The sequence below is a fragment of the Peromyscus californicus genome, unplaced genomic scaffold (genome assembly GCF_007827085.1).
Source record: "Peromyscus californicus insignis strain IS unplaced genomic scaffold, ASM782708v3 Scaffold_5__1_contigs__length_169319896, whole genome shotgun sequence".
Lineage (NCBI taxonomy): Eukaryota > Metazoa > Chordata > Mammalia > Rodentia > Cricetidae > Peromyscus > Peromyscus californicus.
The window spans coordinates 168018453-168032157 of record NW_026294573.1 but is presented as its reverse complement, the minus strand read 5'-3'; the positions used below and the strand labels follow the sequence as shown (position 1 = coordinate 168032157).

Below are 13705 nucleotides of genomic sequence, written 5' to 3'. Positions count from 1 at the left end.
GAAACACAGGACCCACTGACACAGCTGTGCAGGCAGTTATGGCTTCAGTGTTGTTCTTGGGAACTAGTCGTCTGCAGAGAAATATAAACTGTATGGGAAGACTGGAGGCAAGAGAAGACACTCCCTGCAAACTCCTGGACACTTGGAGCTGGAGCTTGGGAATGGGCCAGGATTATGATAAAGGTTTTAGAATCCAGGCATTCTCTTCTTGGTGCTCACACTTCAGAAGTCGCAGGGAGAGAAAAACAGGAGCCAAGGCAAGTGTCTTGCAGGAGGGTGATGGAGTTAGAAGAACCAGGTCCCAGAGTAAACATCCAGCAAGCGTGACAGCTCAGAAAAGGACCGCTCAGCACAAGGTAAGACCTAGCGAGGCCGGAACTCAAGACACAGAGAATTCCGAAAGGCTATCCCACCTCCTGTACATAGGACTAAATGAGATATATTTTAAACGCAGTATCTAGATATTCTTGGTCAAAAGTAATGTCAGGGTCCCAGCTCTAAATATAATATTCTCATGTCCTGAATTCTTTTAGAAAGAAAGGGTGTTTTAAGTTACTTGTTTTCCTGAGAGACACACAACTGTTTTGACTGCTTAATGTTCCAACCATCGAGGTGCACCTAAGTCAGGAAGCTGCAGAGCCCAGTAATTTTGTTCAAGTTCACTGCATTTATTACACCCTGAAGTTGGGGAGGGGCCTGGGGTGTCCACCTTATCGCCCTCTCACTAAGGGAAAACTTGGCAGAGTTTTCCAGCCAGTAAATAGATCACTAAAGCAAGCAAGCCAGGGTCTGAACAGCGCCCCCGTGGGAAGCAAGAGTCAAAGAGGCCTCCCACCCAGCTTTATCGCCCAAACACAGAAAAGCGTTGACTTAGGCTAGGTAGGGATGGTCCCCGAGCATAGCTGGAGGTTCCCGGAGTGAAGTAACATTCCACCTGGACTCCCGTTTATTCCGGAAGCTTCTTTTATGGGAGAACACTCTGGGGCCCATCCTTCAGGAGCCATATGTCCTCGCCCCACTTCCCCATGGTGGAACAGACAGCCCGGGTTCTGGTCGCTTAGGGGTCGGGAGGCGGGAGAGCACAACAGCTGGAAGACAAGGGCCGGGAAATCCGTGAAGCCGCGGGAGCGTCCCGGCGGGGCGTCCCAGGGCTTCCCCAACAGCGTGCTTGCGGTGACCGACCGCGGGGCTGTGGGCCCCTTGCCGGGTGCAGCTCTGTGGTAGCCCTGCGGAGAGGCAGGTGGGTGTGGAGCCTGGACCTAGGCAGCGGCGGGAGCCGAGGGAGGATCCCAGCGAGGTGTGGGCGGCGCCCGATCGCCAGCGCCCCGGCCGCGCCCTGGGCACCGGGGGCGCTGTCGCCTGCCGAGCGCACAGCTCTGGTGCCGGGAGGCCGAGCCTGGCGTTCCCACCCGAGGTGCCCGGCCAGCAGCGCAGCAGGGCCGCCCACCCCGGGAGCCACGATTGCCTGGGAGCTGCGGGAGGAGGAGACACAGAGAAGGAGAGAAAGAGAGAGAGGCGGCGGCGGCCGCTCAGCCCGCGGGTGCGCGGAGCGCGGGAGGCGGAGCGCTAGTCTGGGTGGCCGCGGGCGAGTGTGCGCGCCCGGCCGGAGAGCTGCGGGAAGGAGGACCCGCACCCCGAGCGCCCCGCCTGGCCTCTTCTCGCGTGCACCTAGCACCGCTGCTGCACAGACACACACCCACCGAACGCCACCGAGCACCCGCCGCCCCCGCCGCCGCCGCCACCGCCGCCGCGCCTCGGGCAGCGGGATCCAGAGCCAAGTCCGGGGCTGGCGCGGCGCGCAGAGCACCACTTGATTTTTTTTTTCCCCCTTCACTCCAGCCCTCTCTGATCTGGGCGGCGGCGGGCAGGGGGATGGGGGCTCTAGGCGGGGAAAGGGGGTGACGATCGAGGAAGATTATTGTTCTTTTTAAAGGATGTCTTCGCTTCCTCCCAATGAGTCTTCTGTGAGCCTTCCTACTAGAGGCTGCCAACCGGAGTGAGGGATGTAAAGAGAGAAGGAAAACCGCCCGGAGCTCCAGCCAGCAGGGGAGACCCTCCTCTCTGCAGAGGGGAGGGGGATTTCCAACGACACAGCATTGACGAAAGGGACCTTCGTAGGAGAGGAGCCCTCCGAGGGAGCGGGGAATCCCACCGCCCTTTGTGGCACAGGAGCCAGGGCTGCTGGCTGCGTGGAGCGGGGTCTGTGGGAGCTAGGTAAGTGGCCCGGGCATTGCTGCTCCCCAAGAGCTCTTTAGAGATGCTTCGCCTTGACAGCCTGCCAAGACTTGAGTTGCTAAAGGAACTGGAAACTGCCATATGGCGCCCAATGGACTTACATACAAAGCTGACCGGGTTGTTAGCCCTGACTGATGATTATTACTGACCGATTATTAACGCAAGGCTTCTTCTTGGTAAGGAAGACATGCAAGTGTGAGCCCCTGACAAGCCTGCCTTGACCAAAGGGATGAGAACTGTTTTATGTAGGAAAGGAGTCCCTGTTGCCTTCTGCTCCTGTTCGTTTGTTAGTAAATGCCACACTCGCACGCACACACTTGTCGGACTAGAGTTAGGGAGTGTGATTTCTCGTTGCATGTACAGTCCTCAGAACACTGAGGCATGCATGCGTTTTATTCCTCAATGGTGAGTGGTCTTGGTTTCCAGGAGCGAGCTAGAACAGGTCTCTAAGGAAAGCACTCCAAGGCTGTTTCCAACACGCTCTGCCTAGGAGACTTGGGAATACAGTTGTCCTGAGTGGCATCAAAAGACACCCACCATTTGCCTCATCATCTGTTCTAAAGACTTAACGACCCTTTTCAAGATAATATCCTACCATCCATTTTCTCAGATTAGGAGCATTTATTTGTATTCATTCATAAAAAGTGTCAATGTGCAATGTGCATAAACATGCCATTTATACATTTATGACTGCACAAGTGTTTTAACAGTCAAGAATAACACAGGTAAGATCAAATACTGGGAAATTTTAATATGCAAGAGCAGGCATTGAGGTAATTGCATGCAGGTTCAACACTCCATCTAATCAAATCATGCAATAATGTCAATATTTTAAATAGCAGTTCACATTTCTTTTTTTTTTTCCGTATTGATTGGTTTTGGGGTTTGTTTACAATCTGATTTTTTTCAAGCCCAGTCCAAAAGAAAAGTAAATATTTCACTGTTAATGTTTTTAATGTCTAGCATTGTGTGGGACAGACACCTCTTGGTTATTTATCACTGATAGCACATTACATAGAATTAGCAAATAACAGATTTTGGTCAAATGTCTGAAGTCTTATCTGCCAGTACTGAATGAGTCATAGGAAAGAATCTGCAAAGAGAGTAATATGTTAAAATTGTTCATTTGTAAAGTTTTGTCTATTTCACTCCAGATGCATGAGCAGGGTGCATCAATAAACACAAGAATGTCCCACACCTATCTTTTAGTATGTGGATAAAACATATAGATATCTAGACTAGAGAGTTCTTTGTTCTTAAATTAACCAGAACTTAAACAGTTCAGTAGTTATGCGTGTAAATGTGCATTTTTTTAGTTTTCCTGCTGCTTCGGGTGTTGTTTTTAGTGTAGGGCTTATTTGTGTAGCTGCAAAGACTCTGAAAATACTGAAGGTCCAGTATGGAAATAACCCAGTCATTTCTCCACTAAGTGCAAAGGGACCAGGTCACCTCACAGTGTTTCTTCTATGCAGCCACAAAGTCAAGCCTGTGGTCTGCTCCTTCATGGAGTGCCGCTGGTCAGAGCAGCTGTTTGTCACAAACAGGAATCTGCCTAACATGCTCTTCTTTCTCTCGCACTACTCAGACTTTTGGAGAGAGGAATGAAGAAGCACTTGGCTTTCTCTCTCCTTCGGCCTTCACCTTTCCCTTCAAAGCTTAGTGTCCCCACGTCTCCCTCTTGCACCAACCCCTACACACAGATTCTAGAGACAAACTCTGCCTGCCACTTGACGTTTTCATGCTCATTCTGGGTTTCCATCCTCTTGTGCAACCCTTTCCTGAAGAGAATCAGTCTGAGCATCACTTGAAACTGTTTCCCAATTCATCTTATCCCACAGTTAAATTCTCCAAGCTTGTTTGTTTACTGATGATTCAGATCAACTGGTAGAAATATCACCATATCAATGCTTTTGATTTGGCTTTTAAAGCGTCCTTGTTGATGTCATGGGGGCATGAGAGTTTAGCCTGCCCTTCTAAGATGTTCAAGAATGAGATTGCTCAACAAAAAGAAATTGCAGGATGTGGGTTCAATCACATTTCTTGGCAACTTAAAGGCATATCTGATCAGATTTTTGTTAGACTTGTCTGAATGCTTAAAAGTGTCTAAGTCTGTGGAGCACTGAGAAGTAGTTTGTTTCTTGAGGGGGACAATGAGTGGCTTTTTGAACTGCTGTTGTACCGAGATCACTGCACATGTCTACATCTTATGAAAGTAGATCATGTTACTGGCAATCTAGGAAAGCCACAGACTATATTTCATTTTATTCCAAGGCATGATTTTTCTTTGATTAATTCCTTGAAATTTACTATCTCTTATAGACTAATTTCTAAGGGAAACACTTAAATTGATAGGTAATTTTCCCATATGTATTCTAAGGTCGACGGATATGGTTAAGATATTCTGTTTATTTCCAAATATTCTTTAGGGTGTTCTTACATTCGCATAGTCATCAAGTGGGATTTGCATAAAAGCACGCTGCCTGCTAATTTCACAAGGTCTCCCGAGGCGTGCAAAGCACAGGTGGGTTATATGTGAAATCTTTGAAGTTCAAGAGTATTTTTAAGGTAAGAATATCTCCCAGGGTCATAAAATAAACTTTATAGAGCAGAGCAATTTCTGGATTTCTTAGTTATGTACCGCAAGTGTCTCCAAAGATCTGTAGTCGATTCTTATTGCTTGTTTCCCCCCTCCCTTCATAGATAGTCTCCCCAGCTCTGTATTAAAGTGTAGTTTCTAAGGAAGAAAGTCAAATGTTGTCAGAAAATGGTCCCTTAATCCATGTGAGCCAAGTCCTACATTAGCCTCTTTCAAATGCCTTTCCCATAGGCTGAATTCTACCTGTTTTTACTCTGCAGTTTAATATCATAAAGAGGTTAACTAATTCGTTCACTAATTGGTATAATACTTACTGAGTATGTATCAGAAGAATGCTGGATAAGAACGTAACACATGCCAAATATATGGAAGACAGTCCCTGCCCCCAGTTTTTAAAGTATAAGTGAGAAAAAACAAAAACAAAACTCTTGCATTCTTGGATGAGGAATCTCAGTTTCAGTTCAAAATGACAGATTTCTTGCATGTGGAAACACATTTCACAATTTCATGCTTAATCAAAGCAAATTCATGAACAAGATCATTAAAATTTGTCAAGGCTGTGAATTTAGGACTTCTCAGAAAAGCCTATCATCAACAACACTGAAAGTTTACTAAATGTTTCATTTTAGACTTACAGAGTGCATGAGAATATTTTCATTATAAATCGGAATATTTATTTTGTTTTCTTTAAACAAAATAATTGTAATAGCCCACACTTAGTTGAGCCAGATGCTGACTTAAGTATATTGCAAAAATTTCTCCATTCGTACCCTCACCTTATGAGGAAGCTAAAACTAATGCCCTTCATACAGGGACATGAAAGCTAATATTCACAGTCATTCCTTACCCAGAGTAACACAGGAAGGAAATGGAGAAGTCACTTTAAAGTCAGTATTTTGGGTTCAGGAACACTGTGACCCACTTTGATATTAGGGCATGTTGGGAAAGATGACCCTAGACAGGATTAGGAAGTATGCTTTCACTTCTAGATTCTTTGGGAGCTGTGTCCTCTCTCTACAGAGGGCATAGTTCTTACAGATAAAGGGAGGCTTGGGAAAAACCAAATGGAGGGGCACTTTTTGTTGTTGTTGTTGCCCTGACCTGCTCTCCCCCGTAAATGTTTACTGGGAATCTGAAGGAAGAAAGTCCAATTGTAGGCCGACCTTCAAATTGTGGCGGCAAGGGGTTGAGGGCTCCTAAGAAAGCTAGCATATTAGACAGCACCATGCTTGTGTGACCTTTGAAAATGTGGGGCTAGGGGAGTGGTCCTATGCATGAAGCTCTATCCCAGCATGAACATAAGATACAGCGTGGTGGCTCAGACCTGCAATCATAATGCTGGGGAGGCCAGGCTGGAGGGTTTCTGAGCACACAGCCTAACTTACTTAGCCTGTCTCAAAGGAAGAGAGCAGCCTTCCCAGGGAACAGCACCAAAGCTGACCTCTGGCCTCTGCATGTGTACTCGCACTCACGTGATACACATACAGTTAAAAAAAAAAAAAAAAAAAAAAAAGATGTCTAACACAGGTGTCCTGACCGGTGGACTGCTCATAGGAGTCCAATTTTATGTCTAAGTTTTGTGAATTATTTTCAATAAAACATAGCATTACAGGCATTTTTAAAATGACATATTTATGCCTTAAAGGAAAATTATTGTATTCAGAGATATAATAGCCATTTATCAGTGCCCTCATCCTCTACTGTGCAAAATATAAACCCAATATTTAATGGGAATTGAAGCGTAGTCTCCTAGCAGATTCTTTCTAGTATATTCCTAGAATGCTTCTGTTTTATTACACAGCTAATAACTATAATTGTGGAAACAAAGCAAAAAAAAAATCCTCCTTTGAAATATTTGTCAAGAGAACTTAAATAATATTTGAAGCAAAGTTCTTTCTAAGTAGCCACTGCTTCTGTTTATGTAGAAAATACCATCTGGCTTAAATTTGAAAGATAAAATGATTAAATATTTTTGCAAGATGCCATTGAATCAAATATTTGGATTCATCTTCATGATTGATTGACACTTTTATTTTTCACGCAGATGTGTCTCATAGACTGGGTGACATAGTACATACAGTTGTCTCTCAGACTACAATTGGCTTGTAGTATAAAAGTTCACTTAAAAACTTACATTTCCCCATTAAAAATAAACAGTCTTAAGTGATGTTCAGGTCCTCAGACAAAATTAACAGTCTTTTAAATCAGTAAAATACTTGAAGTACACTGCCATTAACAGTAAAATCCATGACCATTATCTCTAGTAGTGTTCCCAGGGAATGGTTGTTTTAAATAATGTGTATTGACCTCTCTGTATGAGACTCCTTGGGGGCATGCAGAGGTGGATGCAGTACTGTCCAGGTCCACAAGGAGGAGGGAGGCTGGAGAGAGTTATGCATGAGGAGCTCTGAGCAGAAAGAATGCTTTCTTAGATTAGTTTAGGCAAAGCATTGACTAAGTGACTCACAAGCCCATCCTGAGAACAATGCCTTTAGGATTCACATCTGATATTTCATCCTGAAAGATCTCCTGGGTTTCTCCTCTGCTCTGAGTCCTGTGTGAATGAGTGTAAGACATCATGCATTCTCAGTCCAGAGGCAGAGACATAAATCCCCACAACATACCATAAATGATCTTGGTGGGTGGCATGGCAATTCAGCTGAGTAGCTGCATCACAGAAGGATCCTAGAGTAAGGAAACAGAGTTTAGTTTAATTCCTCCATATATTTATATTTAGAGCCATGATTCTGACCCCAGATAGACCAAGCTCCTCCTTTTTCATAGGCAGTATTTTGCAATTTCCCCTTTGCTATCTTGAAATGATATTTATACATAATACAACTTGTCTGCACATATATTTTAAACTAGTTAAAATAAATTTGTCAAAGAAAATACAAATAAAAGGAAAATACCTCCAGGGAAAAATAGCAGGTATGACAATATGTATGTGCTCAGATCCAGATGGACAGAAGATAGAATGGAGTAGAGCTACTGAAAATGCAGATGATTGGAAGAAAAAGACAGGTTGAAACAAAATAACTTTGAGTAAGAAAGTAATATTCTCTTGGATAGTGATGACACTTGTATATTTGCCATTTTAGAACAGAGTGAGATAAACACTCACTAACTGTGACAAATGTACACTGTAAACAGATGTGGGTGTACTGGAGTAGTGAACTAGTTAGCATGAACAGTGTTACACAGGGTGACACAGTTCTCCAAAGTGGTGAACACATCTTGGTGATGTTCCAAATGTGGTGGTTACGTTCCTAGAAAATTACTCTGTAAAAATGTAGTGTGTGCTATCGGGTTGGTAACCAGTGACATAATGAACAGGGCTTTGCTTATGTAGCTGTCCAGGGAGGTATATGACCATTTGCAGGGTAGGACACAGGGTTTCTGCACACATGCCCAGGGTTCTCACATCCCTGGGCCTGGCCAACTTTACCAAACTCCCTGCAAAGGGACTGTACCAGCTTTTCAGAAGCACTAGTTGTGCCTATATTTTCCAATTAGAGGAAGCTACTGAGGTTCTAATGCATGGCTAGCTGATTTGAAAAAGTGGAACTCTTAAGCTTTTTGTTTTATTTTTAAAAGCCTTTTCATTAGTTTTAGAATTTCATTCAATATATCTTGGTCATATTCACCTCCTCCCCCAGTTCCTCCCAGATCCACCCCCTTTCCTCACCCATAGAACTCAGTCTTCTGTCTTCCTTTTCAACCCATGAAGTGCAATTGTGCTGTTGATGTACTCTTGGGTGTATAGCCATCAACTCGAGTGTGATTTGACCCACCTGACTGACATACCTCAAAGAAGACTAATTATCCCTTTCCTAGCATCTATCAACTCTTCAGTGGAGTGGGAATTCATGCCTACCTCTCCTCTCCATGCTGGGATTTTTCTCTGACTTGAGTTTGTACAGGGTATTTACAGGCTTTGACACCCTCTCAGTTTGTATTTGCAACTGCCCTGTTGTGTAGGGAAGATACTGTTTCTGTACTCATCCACTGCCTCTGGTTCTTACAATCTTTCTTCTGCCTCTTCTGAAGTGCATCCTGAGCCTTGGGAGGGTGGGGAGGTGAGGCAAACGTGCCACTTACAGCTGAACATCCCACAGTCTCTCAGTTGTGGCTTTCTGCTCCTCAACCAGTTGTAGGTCTCTGGGTTAATTTTTGTCTACTGAAACAGAAGCTTCTCTGATGTGAGTTGAGGGATGCCCTGATCTGTGAGTGACAAGTCATCAGAGCTTTCAAGCTTTTTGGTAAGAAGGTGAGTTTGGTGACTGGCTGAATAATACGCAACAGTGACAACTAAAAGATCAAAACATGTAGCTGGCTAAGCACTCGAGACATCCCCCCAGTAGATACAGTGTGTAAGGGTGGCTGGTGGGGATGTTCTGATGAGGGCTGTCAGAGCTTCATTTCCTACGTGGGAGTGTCAGACATGCCTTCACAGATGAAGTGACATCTAAGCTCATTTTTAAAAGATGAGTAAGCATTCTCCAGGTGGAGAAGGAGGCAGATGGAGCATGGGCTGGGCAGAGGGAACAGCATTTGCAAAGCATTGTCAGGAAAAGAGCTAGGCTAGTGATTGGCTTGGTGTTGATGATTGTAGGAAGTTGATGTCAGAGGAAGATGAAGAAAATGAAGACAGGATTAGACATCAGAATGTTATATGCCATCCTGAAATGTTTGAATGTTGTCCCATAGGACAGGCTGTTGGGATCATGTGAAATTTAAAAACAAAAGTGACATGATTCCTTTCATGTTTTAGAGACAATCTCTACACTGGAATTTTGAGATGGTTGAATTATGAGAAGTAAGATTGACACCTGGGAGATAAATAGGCAAGATAATATCAAGAACTTCCCTTAAACAAGTATGGCAAGAGGAGAGGAAGATGTGGATTTCTTTTTTCTTTAGGGCCAGCTTTGAATTTCTTTGACTGTGCAATTCCCTCAAACCCTTCCTAGGTCATGCATGTATTTGCTTTCCGTTTTCCCAGTGACCACAAGGAGAACCTTTTCCTTTGTATATTTCTTGAACTCAATTTATTTCTTTTCTCATGACTCAAATACACAAATCTCAAATGATTACTGTCCTAGTTAAGGTTACTCTTGATGTGATGAAACACCATGGCTAAAAGCAACTTGGGAGGAAAGGGTTTTGCTTATTTGGCTTACACTTCCACATCACTGTTCATTGCCACAGGAAGTCAGGACAGGAACCTGGAAGCAGGAGCTGATGTAGAGACCATGGAGGGGTGCTGCTTACTGGCCTACTTATCATGGCTTGCTCAGCCTGCTTTCTGTTAAAACCCAGGACCAGCAGCCCAGGGATGACCCTACAGCTGGTGCCTCCCCATCAATCACTGATGAAGAAATTGTCCTGCAGACTTGTTTCCAGTCTTAGGGAGGCATTTTCTCAGTTGAGTCTCCCACCTCTCCTTTGACCCTAGCTTGTGTCAAGTTGACATAAAACTAGACACCAAAGTTACCTTTGGAATCATCAGCAAAATAGGCTTGGATGGTTAGGGAAATTCATTAATCATGTTTGCTGACAGGCTGTTACTTTGTCCATTTGTCCATTCCACCAGGGAAGAGCTGGTGAGTTTCTGTCACCCAAGGCTGTCCCTCTTCTTAGGAATCCCATCAATAGTGAGCTATTCCAGATTTTAAGGTCTTACATCCTAGGCTTTGGCTACTTCCCTTTGTCTCTGTTATAAAACTAGCAATTCCTTCCCAAGGCCAGCAGTTATTTGTTAATACCTCATTACAAGTAGTAAAGAGCAAGCATCTCATGCTAACATTCTAATAATTTCCTTTGGCATTCCTCAGGCAGGCCCTGAGTTTCTTCAGTTTTGCTAAAAACATAGCACAGCCTCCAGCTACCAAGTTCTGTATCAGTTTCCTTGCTGATGGCCAGTGTCACAATATTTAGATTTTTTTGTAAAGGCAGGACCTCCTTTCAGGGTACCAATTTCAGTTTCAGAGTAAGATAGAATAGTGGTAATGGCTGCACAGAACACTGAATGCAGCTGTTTAACATGCTGTACATTTCTCTAACAGTTACATAAAGAGAAAAGGGAAGGAGGGAAGGTAAAGAATGAGAGTGTCATCAGAGATGGCAGAAGGGGGTAGCAATAAGTAGATAGATGGATTGATAGATAGATAGATAGATAGATAGATAGATAGATAGATAGATAGATAGATAGTCAGTCAGTCTTGACTACTTCTTTAATACCTTAACTCTGATATGAGACATTTTGGGGGCTATTCCATTGATGAATATTTTTCAAACAACCTCAACCTAGATGGATAGGGGCTGGAAATTAAATCCTTGGCTTGATGGGAGCTTCTCAGTGACAAGTCTCTCAAATAAAGGTGAAGCATAAATTTAGATAGACATTTAGCCATTCTGATTGTAGTCATCTTCCTTCAAAATAAATTAGGGGGGAAATTGGTGTGAACTCAGCTCAGTCACCAGTCAACCCGCACTTTGGGTGGCACACCACATACTCCTATCTTCCCTTTGGCTCTCTTCCCAGACCTCTGGGACATGATCCTGTGAGACACATCTTCCTTTATTCTTTGAAGCCTCACTATTATAAGACTCCAATATGTAACAGACTCTGGCTGGGTGCTTTGGGATAAAGGATGGTAATTATAGCATAGACAAGAAACTAATTCTAATTAAATATTGGGTGTCATTGCTCCTGGAATGTATGTAGCATTTCTTAGCACAAGAGCTTTCCTACTGGCTCATATCTCCCTGAAGTCTAGGCACCAGCCATTTGCTATCTCTTCCTTCCTCCAGATTCTTCTTATTCTCCATCCAGAACTGTACCACTGTCCTTTGTCAAAGAGCCAGTGGATGACTTCAGAAGTCACAGGTAGCTTATTATGTGAAGCAGTTTAACTCGTTTCTCTCGCTTTGACAAGGACACTTGGTTCTAATAGCATAACAATCCACAGTGAGTTGGTTGGTTCGTTTTCTTTCTTCCTTTCTTTTCTTCTTTCTTTCTTTCTTTCTTTCTTTCTTTCTTTCTTTCTTTCTTTCTTTCTTTCTTCCTTCCTTCCTTCCTCCCTCCCTCCCTCCCTCCCTCCCTCCCTCCCTCCCTCCCTCCCTCCCTCCCTTCTTTCTTTCTTTCTTTCTTTCTTTCTTTCTTTCTTCCTTTCTTTCACAAAGAAGCAGTTCTTACTATTTCTCAGAGCCTGTAGTTTGAAATTATAGGCAGCTTTTAAGAGACTTGAGCTCAGCAAACATTTACTAGGCACTTTTTGGATAGGAAGCACTCTGCTAAGTCCCAGGGTTAAACACGTGGAGTCTTAACCTTCATGGGGCTCGAGTCCATCTGAAAGTAAGTATGGACCCCCAAGTCCTCTGTTCATGATGACTGCAGTGACTCTACTCTAGGTCAGGACCAATGATAGTTCTTCGGTTATGAACTGTTTTGGAAGGAGAGGTGAGAAGCTGCACATGGGCTGTAGTGTGCTAAACTGGGAGAGTTAAGATACCCTGCCACCATTAATTTCCAGAGGTGATTTTTGTCCTCTGTGGAGACCAGGACTTAGCTGTTTGTGTCTTGGTACACCATCTCCTCCTATTTTCACAGTCAAGATGAACCTGTCTTACAAGGAGCTAAGACAGACAGGGATAACATGACATCTAGAGAAAGTGGGGCAGAGGACAAATGGCAATCGACAGAGTCAGAGCTTTCAGAATATGGCAGGCTGTCCTGGGTGTCAGAGCAGCCAGTGCTTGGAGTTTTGGACAGGTGGGATAAAATGGCCAAGTCCCATGAACTCAGAGTGCTGTGCTTTGGAGGAACATGAGGTTTGGGAGAAACCTCTCTCTTTAGTGGCTGTCAGGGCTCCACCAGTCAGTGGTCTTGTACTGATGAAGGGATTCAGTAGACAGTTCCATTTACATGTGACTAACCTGTCTTTCTTGGACTTCCTGTACAACTTACTTACAGGGACTCTTGCTTCTCTTACCATTTAATTAATTTGGTGCTTTGCATATTTTATAAATATCACATATGATCATTTCATTTTTAGATTCTTTCTCGCCTTTTCTTCCTTTTCCTAATGATAAACTACCACGCCACAACTCTGCGCTGTTTACACTCGCATATTCCTTAAGCCCTTCCTGCTGAGGACTAGGGTATTCCCAGAGTCTGGGAGGGACAAGAGGGTGACTGGAAGCCCAGAACCGATCACTCTTGAGAATGGAGATGGGCAGTAAACAGGAATACAAATACAGAGGAGGCCAAGTTTAGTGCTTCCAAGACAACTTTCTCTCACCTTTTAAAGGAGAGAACTTATTTCTGCATTAAGAACAGAACTCGTCGTCAAAGCTGCAGAGGAGGGTTTGCAGAACTCCATTTGAGGATGGGAATGGTCTGTGTCCGTGCTTTCTGACCACAAGCCACGTGGGCTATGGAATACAAGAAATGTGACTTCTGACACTGAAAAAGAAATGGAACTTAAAGCTTACCTAAGTTAAGTAGCAATAGTGGCTAGTGGCCATGCTAGAAAGTGCAGGTCTGTTAGCATGAATTAATTTAGGAAACCTAAGTTTCAAAAGCAGTGTTATTTACTAACAATATTGACCATCTTTTACTGTATGTAAGGAAACATGTAGGCCATTTCTGGTACCCAGTGCCTACTTTGGCTCAGATGATCTCCCAGGTACTTGCTGAGAAAGGGATCTCAGTGTAATGATCCTTGTTTCTAATCATAAGAATCCCTGTTTGGGTGGCATTTCCTGCTTTCTGTGATCTGTACAAAATGTAGATACAAATGCAGAGTGTTATCCTTGTAAGTATCTGATTCATGTGAATCTAAATGTTTTCTCACACCCAGCTATCCT

The 13705-nt window shown here is 43.8% G+C and overlaps 1 protein-coding gene across 1 annotated transcript in view; it reads left to right on the top strand.

Annotated features, from left to right (window-relative positions):
- Positions 1–1433: 1433 nt before the first annotated feature.
- Positions 1434–13705, top strand: part of Kcnb2 (potassium voltage-gated channel subfamily B member 2) — a 418799-nt gene continuing 406527 nt past the window's right edge. Inside the window, exon 1 of the mRNA XM_052714980.1 lies at positions 1434–2214. The gene's annotated coding sequence lies outside the window, so the exon portion shown is untranslated. The remainder of the gene's footprint in view (positions 2215–13705) is intronic.